The sequence below is a fragment of the Furipterus horrens genome, unplaced genomic scaffold (genome assembly GCF_987537825.1).
Source record: "Furipterus horrens unplaced genomic scaffold, mFurHor1.1.pri manual_scaffold_1, whole genome shotgun sequence".
Taxonomy (NCBI): Eukaryota; Metazoa; Chordata; class Mammalia; order Chiroptera; family Furipteridae; genus Furipterus; species Furipterus horrens.
In genome coordinates this window covers 42,321,474-42,335,450 of record NW_028327171.1, presented here as the reverse complement: position 1 = coordinate 42,335,450, position 13,977 = coordinate 42,321,474, and the positions used below count along the sequence as shown (strand labels likewise).

The 13,977-nt window shown below is 37.7% G+C and overlaps 1 pseudogene; it reads left to right on the top strand.

The window, feature by feature from the left end:
• Positions 1-1,113: 1,113 nt before the first annotated feature.
• Positions 1,114-10,992, top strand: LOC150020939 (sorbitol dehydrogenase pseudogene; annotated as a pseudogene).
• The last annotated feature ends 2,985 nt before the right edge of the window (positions 10,993-13,977 follow it).

The window sequence follows — 13,977 nt, the reverse complement described above, 5'->3', positions numbered from 1 at the left end:
TTCCAGGGTTGGCTCTGGTCCCCTGCGGGGCTTGACTGGGCTCTATGCTCTAAGAACCTGATATTACCCTTGGATTAAATTGAGAACATTTTCCAGTTTCACTTGTTATTTGAATGGTGTTTGTTACTTCTAATCTGAAAAAATTTCAACAGAGCAATAGGGTCATTGGTTTTACATGTATAGTGGGGCTTTGAAAATACTATCTTTCCTAGTAACTCCAGAGTCCTGCCCCAAAAGACATGTCAGAGGTGTTGTGATGGTAGGGTGTCATGTTACTGTCCCATGGAGGGTTTCTGGCAGATGCATAAGTCAACCTTAAGGGCACTTCAGCCAAGAAGTCTCAAAAAGATTTTTTGAGACCAGATGGGTCTTGGAGTATACCCTGGCCCTGTGTTTACCCTAATGCTGCCCAAGGAATCTGAGAATTTCTGGACCACTTTGCATTTTAGCACATTGGCGGAAGCAAGAATTAGGATTCTTTGGATTACAAACATTCTGCTGACATAAGAGGAAAAACTGCAAGGGTTGCTAACTTTCTGGGAAAAAATTTAAAAATACACCTGTATAGTGACTTACTCAAACTTTTTAAAGTGAAAGGAGCACTATAAATAGTTATTCCAGAAAAACTGTCATAAGGTGGAACTGTCTTTAACAAATATGACCAGATTGCTACCACATCTCTGGGTAATTTGTAGTGATTTACATACATATTTAATTAACAAAGGTTGTAGGAACTAGAACTTATTTTTATTTGAAAGTACTCATTTATTTTTATTTCAAAAACTAATCTTTATTTGTTGTAGACAAAAGTTATAATGTAGATAAATGTGCAGAAAAAAAGGCAATACAAAAATCACTTACCACTCACCTTTTAAAGGTATGTTAAGTTATATCTTTTCATATTTTTCTGTTTATTCATGTAATATATTTAAATTAAAAAATAGGCCATATTGTGCATATTGTATAAATTGCTTTGTAAAAATTGTTTAAATTTTTTTATTGCATTTATTGGGGAGATATTAGTTTTAGGTGTACCATTCTATAAAACATTATTTGTATACTATATGGTGTGTTCACCATCCCAAGTCTCTTTCCATCATATCCTTTATGGAGATGGAGGAGATAGAAGAGGGTAAAAACTGCTTTTTAATGTCCTTCCATGTCAATATCACTTTTAATGGTTATTTTCTAATTTGTTTATGATATACCAATATTTGTTTAATAGCCTCTTATTCTAGTCCATTTACTGTCTTCTACTAATTGTGCATTAACAGGCTTCTCTTTCTCCTGCAATATTTTTTCTTATTAAATAAATATGGGGAAGGAGAAGTGGTTTGTGTAGACAAGCATGCCCTCAAAGATCTCTCAGGTTAGAAATGCATTGTAGACATTTTAACTGGTCACCAAATCAAATGGAATCTGAGGTCCCTCCCCCTGCCCCTGCAGGACAAAGGGAAGCATTTAGAAGCAGGGCCTGTGCACCGCCTTGTGTCACCTGGGTAGAAAGTGCAGCCTGCATTCCTTCCCTGCAGGACAGACTTTCTAAAAAGCCCTGTGATGGAACTCAAAACACAAAAATAGACAATAAATTTGTTTTTATATACGTAGGGATTTTTCTTCCCATTAAGTGATCCTCACTTTTGAGTACACTATTAAATATGATTCTCTTTTTTTTCAGCCCACCTTTGACATAATGCCATTTTGTATAATTAAAAGATTTTAACATAATATATTAATTGTAGAAAATGCAGAATGTTGTTGAAAAAATTATTGTATTACCATCACTGGGAGATAATTATTAATATTTTGATGTGTTTTCTTCCAATATTTTTCTTCATATGTACATATATATATATATATATATTACACAGTGGATAGACTAATAAGGACTTTATAGCACCATAAAATATTATAGTATCATAAGGATTTTCTTCTTCTTTTTAAAAATAAACTTGACATTAAATTTTTACTACAAGAAAGTCAAGTTCCATTTGTCATGCTCACTGGAATATCCAGCGCCTAACAAAATACATGTCATGTTAGTAAACCCTTGAAAAATATTCATTCAGTTACCAAATCTTAGTATATCTTATAATTTACTTAACTATTTCTCTGTTGTGTATCTTTCCAGTTTGTTCACCACTGTGATTCACATAATGATGAACTTCTTAGTGCATAAAGATTTATACCTCTTCTTGATTTTTTCCTCATGTTACATTTTTTGATTAGCTCAAAAGGAATAAAAAATATACATAATGTTTTGAATTACTTGGTACCAGACTACTTTCCAATCCACCCAAACAGCTATAGAACCTATGAGTAAATGGCAGAGCTATAAATCCAACTAAAACTTTCACTCCAAAGCCTGGGTCCTTGACATGATTCTATGAGACCTCTCCATGAATATAGTTTAAAAATGATGGAAGAATGGTTATCTAAAAAATATGATTAATTAATTATGATTTATCATGCCAATACTTCTAATATAAGAAGTGTTGGTTTGCTAAGGCTATAATTTAATGAAGCCCTCTTATGATAACAGGGCTACTGTTAGTCTAAATGGCACTTCTGTGTGAATTAGAAAAAAAAAAAAAAAGATGCTTCTATAAGATATTTTAATACCCTCTGCAGAAAATTAACTTAGTCAATACATAAACCTGTGAATATAGATAGGTGAGTTGCATCCTTTAGAGCTATCAGGCAAAAAGCCTAGACAATTGTATTTTTCAACCCTTCAGGAATCTTCCATTCATTCTAGCTAAGAATTTGGTGAGAATGTCATGTCAGTTTAAGTAGACAATATTTTCTAGAAGCTCTTTTTAGAAAATTATTACAACTTTCATTCTGCTTTTAATCTATTGTCCCCTCTTTAGATCTTTGATTTTATAATGTTTCCAGTGTTTTTGAAATCTTCCCTACAAACTATGTTCTGGGATCAATAATCCTCTGAGCTTATAGAGAGATGGTGGAAACTTTCATTTATAATAAAATTACTTCTTTTTAAATATTTATAAATTATTTGTCATTTTAATATACAGTGAGGGGTTGGCAAACATAGATTTACTACCTGAAACAGTTTATTCTTGTGTTATTATTTATTAATTATTGTATAACTTATTTGTATTATAACTGGGAATGTACTTTTGCCCACCCATTTATATAAATCAGTTTTCTGTGTGTATGTTTACTCGACAGTAATTTAAAAACATAAGTGGGTTAAACACATAGTAAAGTTCTAAGTCTTTAATGTATTAAGCCAGAGAATCTCCTCTATTGTCTATCTGATTATTGGATGAAGTTCCATCAACTTAAAAAGTATATTTGATATTCAACTTTGACATCTCAGCTTCTAGATGCAAACTTATGAGTATAAGCAATGAGTCTTCACAGAGTTATTTTATTATACAAACAATTCTCTATAAATATCATATCATCAGTGGCCTGACAAAGTAAACAACTGTGAAGACACTTGTGTCTTGACTTTTAATTATTGAAATATTGTTGATGTATTTCTATACTGGAAGAAAAGTTTTAAAGGGCATATTTTATTTTAAATAACATTCTGAAATCTTTTTAACCTAATAGACCCAGAAGAAGAAATTTCATTGAAAATAGATTTTCCACTCTATTTTGTTCTGCTGCTGCCATCTAGAGTAAAAATGAAGCAAAGAAAGTGATTTCCATCAGGCAGTACAGAGAATCCAGGTTCAGTTGGAAACAGGAAATAGTGGGGGACTTTCTCAGAGCTCATATTAGCACATGTACGTATTTATGAATCTAGCAATACAACCATAATCTGTTTCAGGCCCATTGGTGACTGAGTAGTGTTTGTTTAGATTATCTTTTGTCTTTCCCTTTTTTCTTACTTGCCAGTATCTCCTGGGCCTAAAGATGCTTTCTTTTCCTTCTCAACCAAATATGCTTTTTGGACAGGATCTGATAAACATATTTGTACTCAGATATAAAGAATAAATAAATTAGATATGTGATCTGTTACCCCTCTGCATCTCTGTAGGGACAGTTCAGGTTGAATGCATTCATATCTAAGAGGCAATAAAATTATCGACGCCTGAGGATTTATCTTATTTAGTTCCTTTGTATCTGATGTTCAGGAAGACTCCACTAATGATGACATCATGTGAGATGTCAATATTAATACACAAAAGACCTGCTGCAGGGGCCCTCTCTGATGACTGTGTGATGTGCTCTTAGTGCTTCCAAAACTTCCCTAAAAGAGCCTCTATCTCACTTTATAGTAATTGTTTCATTTTCTGTTTAACCCCCATTGGGTTATAAGGCTTCTGAGGGCATGAACTGCTGTAGCCCTTATGATGAGTAGGCACTCCATAAGTGCCTTTATTACTACATAAGTGCCATTATTCAAATGGTATTATCTTTTACATTTTACATGAGCTTCTCCTTGTTCTCAAAAAAATTAATTTGGGGACTTCCAGCCAAGATGGAGGCGTAGACAGAAACTCTGCATCTCCCTCCACAACTAAGAAGGAATACAACTACCTCAAAACTAGAAACAACCAGAAGTTCCACAAAATCAAACTGCATGGAAGTCCAGCAAACAAAGATATAAAGAAGAAATACTCATCCAGACAGGTAAGAGTGGTGGAGCTGGGGTGGAGAGGACATGGCAGGCCAGCAGAAAGTGCAGTCACATGTTTTAAAAAGGCACGAGGGACAACTGGGGAGTGTTTCCAGCTCCTCACCGGATCTTGCAGCTCATGGTCCCAGCACCAGGGAAAATCAAGCCTCATTCCTTCTGAATGTGCAGACCAGTGGGGGTTGGGGCAGAGGCAGAAACTGCCAGTCTCTCAGCAGAGTCCGCTTGTTTAAAGGGCCCCCACAGTCCTAGAACATCCGCAGACCCACCCACTCTGGAAATGATGGCCAAGGCAACAGCTAGAGGGGCACCAATCTGGTGCAGAAGTGGGAGAGGTGCCTGGAAAAGGGGCAAGTGCTGGGCAGGCGGCATTGTTCCCTCCGAACCCCTCCCCCACATACAGCACCACAACGTGGTGAAACAGGTCGCCCTGTACTGATGAATCCCCAAGGCTCCGCCCCTTACAATGTAACAGGAGCGGCAGCTCTACCTGGGACACGGAAGCAACCAAACACAGGAGCCTGTCAGAATGAGGAGACAGAGAAGTATGGCCCAAAAGGGGAAATGGATCAAGGTTCCAGTGGGAGAACTAAGCGACGAGGAGATAGCCAACCTAACAGATGAGGAGATAGCCAACCTAACAGATGCAGAATTCAAAACACTGGTGATAAAGATGCTCACAGGCTTGACAGATATGCTGGAGTACAGCAAACGCATAAGAGAAGGAGTGAAGGCTATGCTAAGTGAAACGAAGGAAAATCCACACAAAACCAATGGTGAAGGGAAGAAAACCAGGGTTCAAAGCAATGACTTGGAACATAAGGAAGAAAAAAACAGTCAACCAATGCAGAATGAGGAAGCAAGAATTGAAAAAAATGAGGAAAACTTCCCAAATTTTGTGAAGGAGGGAAGCATGGAGGGTCCTGGGCAAGCTGGACCCAGAGGGGACCACCCCAGAATGCATCATGATTGAGATGCCAAAAGTGAAAAATAAAGAGAGAATCCTGGGGGCAACAAGAGAGAGGCATAGAGTTGCCTACAGGGGGGTGCCAATAGGACTATCAGCTGATTTCTCAGAGGACACTTTGCAGGCAGGAAGGGACTGGCAAGCAATATTCAAAGTAATGAAAGGCAACCTGCAACCAGGATTACTCTATTCAGCAAGGCTATCCTTTGGAATGGAAGGGCAGATGAAGTGCTTCCCAGACAAGGTAAAGCTAAAGGAGTTCACCATCGCCAAGCCATTATTATATGAAATGTCCGAGGGACTTACTTAAGAAAAAGAAGATCAAAACTATGGACAATAAAATGACAACAAACTCACAACTATCAACAACTGAATCTAAAAAATAAAAACAAAATCCAACTAAGCAAACCAGAATAGGAACAGAATCATAAGTATGGGGATCATCTGGAGGGTTATCAGCTGGGAGGGTGAAGGGGGAGAAATGGGGATATGGTGCAGGGATTAAGCATAATCGGTTAGTACAAAATAGATAGGGGGAAGTTAAGAATAATATAGGAAAGGATGAAGCCAAAGAACTTATATGCATGATCCATGGACATGAACTAAGTGGGGTGGAATTGCTGGAGGGAAGGGAGGTACTGGGCAGAGGGGAGCAAAGGGGAAAAAAATTGAAACTACTGTAACAACATAATCAACAAAATATACTTAAAAATTAATTTGGAATATAACTGTAACATTCAGGCAAATAGGGCAGTTTACAGAAGAGAGTAATGTTCAAATTGTTGCGTAGTTATAAGACTTGAATTTCCTACTACTGCCATTAAATCACTTAAACATACCAGTCATTAGATGACGTGTTTGAACAAACCATAAAAAGACCTCTTAAGTGCAGGTATGCCACCAACATCAAAGCTCTGATATCCTAATTCTCACCATGGAATAGTTAAATATATGCCTAGTTAGATGGTAACTGAATGGCTGAATAATCACTCTAAGTGAGGCAAATAGCAGAACAAAAACAATAATTAAAAAAAAGGAATTTACAAAGTCAGGCAAAATCTAAACATTAAAAAAAGCACCATTTATATTTACTGCTGATAAATAACAGTGTCAGATAGGCCATGTTGTCATAGTGACAGGCCTGTGAACCATAAGAACAGGAGCTATATCTCATGAGAGACCTGAGAAATGACTACAGATCAGCTAGCTCAATGATAATGAAGTTTATGTGGCAAGAATTTCTATACTTACTAATCAGAAATATGCACAGTTTTAACAATACTCATTACTAACATAATCTCTGCTTTTAAGAGACCATCAAAAAATTTCAACTGATCTAAGTTTAATAATAGTTAAAAGATCTTAACATGACTCAGCTTTCTTAAGGGGCTATTAATGATTCAAATTCAAATAGGATACCATTACAAATTCTTTTGTCTCCCTCTTTTTTTCCTTCCTTCATTCCTTCCTTCCGTCCTTCTTCATTTTTCAAGTAGGTATAAAATTATTATTTCTCTACAAGATTATTCTATTCTTATACTATCACCCATCTTTAAAAATACCAAAGTTTCCAGCTACAGCCTATATATCCTTGCCTCCACTTCCTCATCTCCCATTTTCTTCTTAACCTATACCAATAATTTTTTTATCTTACCATTCCATTTTGTCCTCACTACCATTATCTTTTAAGATGAACAATGACATACTTATTCCCAACACCTGTTCTCAGTGTGGTATTCTCATCTTACTTGACCTCTCATCAGTATTTGAAACTATTGATCACACCAATCCTTTTGAAAAATTTCTCCTCTGTTCTCCTGCTATAGCACACTCACTTAGTTTGCCTATTTACTCAGTCGATAGTCCTTCTCTATGCCCTGGCTGGTTTGGCTCAGTGGATTGAGCGTCGGCCTGCGAGCTAAGTGTCGCTGGTTCGATCTTCCAGTCAGGGTACATCAGAGAAGGAAAACTCTGACTCCAAAAAACCTCCGCTGCCTTGCGGCATACCTCTTTAGGGGAAGGCTAGGGGAGTAAACCCCGACAGAAAATCCGGAGCCGGAGTCCCTAAGGCGGTTTGACGTTGTAGTCAACACCGGCAACTCCTGCGGCGCACCTGAAGCCAAGCTGTATTGACTCCGTCTTTCCCTTGGTCCCTTCAGCTGCGAAGAGAGGGGGGGGGTCTGCTGCATGGGCAACAGCAGACCCTCCATATCACCCTGCCCAGGCTCTGTAGCTTCAGCTTTACTGGAGAGGACACTCCAGCGTCATCACAAGATGTCGATTCAACACGGGAGGAGACAGATACCGTGTCACTCCCGAGTCGGACTGCACAGCCATTCTCGGCGGTGCAGATAGACTCTTAAGAAGCTACACCATCGTCTCTCGAGATGGACAGCTTCCGCCACCGCCGCCGCCGCCGACGAATATAACTTTGTCCCATTGGCTAGTAATGCTAACACTTATCTCTTGGTCAAGGTGATATCTGCTAGGTTTTCTCTTTTGTAAATAAGATTTCCCTTTTGTAATTAGTAATTCTCTTGTGGGGAAATATTTTGAGACTACATAAATCAGCTATTTTTTAACCTTAATTTTGTCCATGAATTTTAGCATTCATTAATGATTCTTGCCCACAACAATTATTACTGTGGTATTTGCCAAATGGTAATTTTCTTTTCTTTCTTTTTTTTTTTTTTCATGCTAACTTGAGTACATGCTTGTTGATTTTAGAGAGAAGTGAAGGGAGGAAGAGACAGGGAGGGAGAGAAAAACACGATCCGTTGCCTCTCACATGCTCCGCAACCAAACCATACCTGCAGCCTAGGCACATACTCTGACCAGGAGTCAAACCTGCAAACTTTTTATATGTGGGATGATGCTTCAACCAACCCAGATAGTAATTTTCTCTTTCTGGTTTCCTTTAACATTCAAGTAGAATGCTACTGTAAGAAACAGATGTTCCTTCTCTCTATTAATTAATTAATTATTTACATCAGCATGCGCTCATGATAATTATTTTATTTGGAGTGTTCAAATCCATTATTGTCACTATTTTATTACTCAGATTTTCACAGATTTAGCCATTAGAAATTCTTTCAAGTTGGCTCTTTTGTTCTTTTGACATGTCCCCATCATTTTTTCAGTCCTTCCTTACTTGTTGACAATATCCATTGATGCTGGGATGTCATGGCCTCTGGAGCTTTTCAGCAGGTAAACCTAGTAATTATATGTACACACACACACACACACACACACACACACAGTTGTACCTATCTATTTATTAAAAAAAAAAAAAAGAAAACATGGGTTTATACTCCAATTCCATTCCAATCCCCCAACTGTTATTTTAGCCTTCTGTATTTTTAACAAATTTTATCCTTAAAAGTTTCCTTATATCTCTTTGCCCAATTCCTTCTTCTTATCCTCAGCTTTCATGGACCTTACTTCACTCCTTATATTGTTGTTTTTTCTAGAATGTCATATAATTGGAATCATAAATGTGTAGCCTTTTGTGACTAACTTCTTTCAGTTAACATGATGCTTTTGAAATTCACACATATTACATGTATTAGTGGTTTTTCCTTTTTACTTGGGGGTAGTATTCCATTGTATGAGTGTACTACAAGTTGTTTATCCATTTACTAGTTGATAGACATTTTTTTGTTTCTGGGTTTTGGCTATTATGAATAAAGTTATTATAAACATTTTCATACAAGTCTTTGTGTGGCCATATTTTTCATTTATCTTGAATAATACTTACAAATGAGGTTGCTGGATTATATAGTAAGTGTTTTTATAGGCACTGCTAATCTATATTCCAAATGGTCTGTATCATTTTGCATTTTCACCAGTAACGTTTGAGATTTCCATTTGCTCCACATTCTTGCCACAGTTTGAAATTGTCAGTATTCTGAATATGAGCCATTCTAGTCAATGTGTAATAGTATCTCACTGTGGTTTTAATTTGCAGTTCCTTAATGATTAATGACATCAACCATCTTGCCATGTGCTCATTTGCCCTCTGTGTATCTTTTCTGGTGAAGTGCCATTCAAGTGTTTTCTAAAATTAGGTTGAGCTCTTATTATTGGATTATAAATGTTCTTATATGTTCTGGATAGTTCTCTCAGTTTTGAAAAGTTTCTTTTTTACATTAGGGATATCTATCTTGTACTAATGTTGTAAATATTTTCTCCCCATTTGTCAGTTGTTTTTTGATGTTGTTAATGGTGTTTCTTGCCATAAAAAAAAAAGCTTATTTTAAAAACTGTACTCAACTGGAAACTCCACGGGTCCACTGAACTGCAGCTTCAACCCGGGAGGGAAGAGCGGCAGACACAGTGGTAGCCGAGCCTGAGAACATCTCCTTGGTGCTCTGCAGGCCCGTGGAGCTGCATTTGGAGAACTATCTTATCCCTGAATCAGGCCCAGACAGGCTGCTTCTGAAGATGCATTCCATTGGAATCTGTGGCTCAGATGGCCACTACTGGAGGCACAGTCGAACTGGAAATTTTGTTGTGAAAAAGCCAGTGGTGGTGGGCCATGAAGCTTCAGCAACAGTTGTAGAAGTAGGATTATTGGTAAAGCACCTACAACCAGGTGATCATGTTGCCATGGAGACCGGTGCTCCCAGAGGGACTGATGAATTCTGCAAGATTGGCTGGTGATACAACCTATACCGCCCATCTTCTTCTGGGCTGTGCCCTGTCCCCATCCTCCCCCTACTCCCCGCAATGACGGAAACCTCTGCTGGTAAAGCACAGCACCAAATTCTGCTACAAAGCTTCCCGACGGTGTTGGCCATTGAGGAAGGGGCCTTGATTGAACCACAGTCTGTGGGGATTCATGCCTGCTGGTGAGCTGGAGTCACCCTGGGGAACAAGGTGTGTGTGGAGGTTGGCCAATTGGACTGCTCAATTTGCTCATGGCCAAGGCAATGAGTATGGATCAGGTGGTGGTGACTTATCTGTCTGCCTCAAGCTAAGAAGTTGGGACTGACTTTGTCCTCCAGATCTCCAAGGAGAGCCCGCAAAAAATTGCCAGTGAAGTGGAAGGTCTCTTGGTGCTCAAGCCTGGAATCACTATGGAGTACACTGGCGTGAAGCCAACCACCCACGGGGCATTTACGTCATTTGTTCTAAGGGGACCATGGTGCTTGTTTAATTGGGTTCTGAGATGACCAGTGTGCTCCTAGTGTATGCAGCCTCCTGGGAGGTGGATATCAAGGACGTATTTTGGTACTGCAAGACAGGGCCCATGGAGATTTCAATGCTTGCGTCTGAGTCTATGAATGTGAAGTCCTTTGTGACCCATAGGTTTACTCTGGAGAAAGCTCTGGAGGCCTTTGACACATCCAAAAAGGGATTGAGGTTAAAAGTAATGATCATGTGTAGACCCAATAACCAGAGCCCCTGATGTTAATTGAGTTCTGCCCTCATTCCCACCCTTTCAGCATCTCTGGGCTAAATGGATGGGAAATGGTTGCTTTAGGAAGAAGTTTATTTTAAGTAGTAAGAATAATTAAAATAATAATTAAAACAATTCATTATAAGCAGAGAGCCTTGCACAGAAGATTTGGTGTGCCTGAAAAACACAGGTAAGGATAGTCTGGGGGAACTGGTAGCAAGAATGACCTGTTAATTCTGAGCAAAGTTCAGCAAGTGGAGAGAGCTTGGCAGGCAGGTGCTGGGAACTTCTCTGATTCCTGGAGTGTTTGAGTTGGGTAAGGGAAGAAATCTGTCCCTGTGGCATTCCTCTGTCCACCATGACTGTGGCCAGGTGGGGATGGGCTGTGTTATGAAGAGACAACTTTATCAAGACTTAACTGGCCCAGAAGCTGATTTTATTGAAAATCTGCAGCTCAGGGTCTGGGATGAAGGGCTGTCAGCAGTTTTAGTTGAGAGCACAGTGTTTCTAGACATAGGTGCTATTTGGTTTGATGACAAAAGGAGAATAAGGGACTGACTTCCCTCAGCTTTGGTTAATTAAGCCAAAATCCCACATGAGGTCAAACCAGCTTGTATTCCCCAAATGTAGAAATAGGGAACTTCTCAACACTGCTTGAAGACTGCCTCTTTTTCAGCCCCTGAGAATTCTGTGCAATTTACTATGTAAGGTAAACACCTTCCTAACACTCCCCACCCCCACCCCTCCTTTTCTGTTCAGGAGCATCCACTGCTGGCTTCTTTGTCACTAGGCAACCAGGAGACACCTACCTAAAGACAGTCATAGGGAGTCTTCATGGGAGATCTTAAGTCATGAGGGTTTGGTCAGGGCACCACAGAAAGCCTTTCCCTTCTCATAGCTAGTTGAGATTCTTGATATCTTTCTATCTGAGTGATAACTCTAAAATTGTGACCTTATTTTAATTTTACTGTTTAACATTTGGGTCCAATCACATTATGTCAATTAGTGACTTTCAAATTATTTGTCAAGAATGAGGATATAGCTGCAACATAACTTGGGCTGCAGTCTTGAATCCCTCACTTCAGCTGGGGGTGGCTTTGAAGAGCTCCTGGTTTCCTTGTGACTGGGGAAGGCTGTGACCAGTGCCCGGAATTCCTCAAACTGCTTTGGGTAATAAATTCTGCTTGTAGTGACTGAAAGTAAATTAATAAATAGTACTCAAATTTATCAATTTTTAAAATTGTCACTAAATTTTGAGTCATAGGAGGCCTCTCTCAACAATGATATTTGAAGAGGAATTCACTTACACTTTTATTGTGCCAAGTGACTTAAGTCAGACATAGGAAGGCAAATACCGTATCATTTCACTTATATGGAATGTAAAAAAGCAAAATCAATGAACAAACATATATATATATATATATATATATATATATATATAAAACATTTTGATGGTTGCAACATGGGAGGAGTATTGGAGGTATGGGTGAATAAAGGAAGAGATTAAGAAGTAAAAATTGGTAGGCACAAAATAGTCATGGACATGTAAAGCGTAGGGGATAGTCAATAATATTGTAATGACTATGTATGTGTCAGATGGGTACCACATTTATTGGGGTGATCACTTCATAAATTATATAAAAGTGTAATCACTATATTGTACAACTGAAACTAATATAGCATTGTATGCTAAGTATAATTGAAAAATAAGTAAATAAATCAATCAATCATGCTTTCTTTTAGTCCTGTATAATTCTATTAAAAATATTTATATTCATAATCTATGGAGTTCATACTTGTATATGGTGTGAGGTGTTTTTTTTTCAAAATGGTTACCCAGTTGATCCAACACTATTTGTTAAATCTTTTCTTCAATGATCTCAGATGACACTTACCATATACTAAATTTCTACATGTATTTGGGCCTATTTCTGGGCTTTCTATTCAATTTCATTGGTCTGTTAGTCTAATTATGCACCAGTACCATGTTGTTTTAATTACAGAGACCCTGTAGTATGTTTTGATGTCAAGTAGGGCTAATACCCTTCATTGATTTCTTTTTTTTTTAGTGTTTTCCTGGCTATTTTTGTACATTTGTTTTCCTATACAAACTTTTAAAAAACAACCTTTTCATTATAGAGTAGTTTTAGATATACAGAAAAATTGTAAAGATAATGCAAAGAATTTCCAATAACCTCCATACCTGTTTTCTTCTGTTATTAATATCTTACAATAAATAGTATGGTACATTTTTTATAGTTAATAAATCAACATTAATACATTATTATTAACTGAAGTCCATACTTTGTTCTTATTTCCTTGATTTTTACCTGATGTCCTTTTCTTGTTCCTGGATGTCACCTGTGGCACCATATTACATTTAGTTGTTTTGTCTCAGACTCCACTTAGCTGTTGCAGTTTCTCAGAATTTCCTTGTTTCTGATGACTGTGCTTATGTTGAAGAGACAGGTATAGTACAGAAGACTGTACAGTTGGGGTTTTCTGATATTTTTCTCATGATTAGCCTGAAGTTATGGGTTTTTATTATTATTGAGTTTTTATTATTGACCTTTGAAGGTTCTTACAGCTTTTAAGATATACTATACACAGACACTTAAAGAGTGGAAGTTATGGTCCTCCTCTTTTTGCATGGAATATCTACATAAATCATTTAGAATTTTTCTGTGTTGGGGATTTATCTCTTCATCTCATTTATTTATTTATTCAATCAGTTATTTATATTGATATGAACTCATGAATATTTATTTTGGTTTTTGGGTTATAGCCTGATACCTCTTTATTTTATTGTTTAAATTGCTCTAACTTTGGCCATTGGGAGCCTTTCAGTTGGCTCCTGTGTCAGTTGACATACCCGTTATTGTGTTTTATGTTTGAGCACTTCCTCTGGTCCTCATTTACATGCATTTTGCACACTTTCAAATCAGTCCACATTTCTTGGATGTTCTGTCTTGTTTATTTGTTTTTATTCTTGTT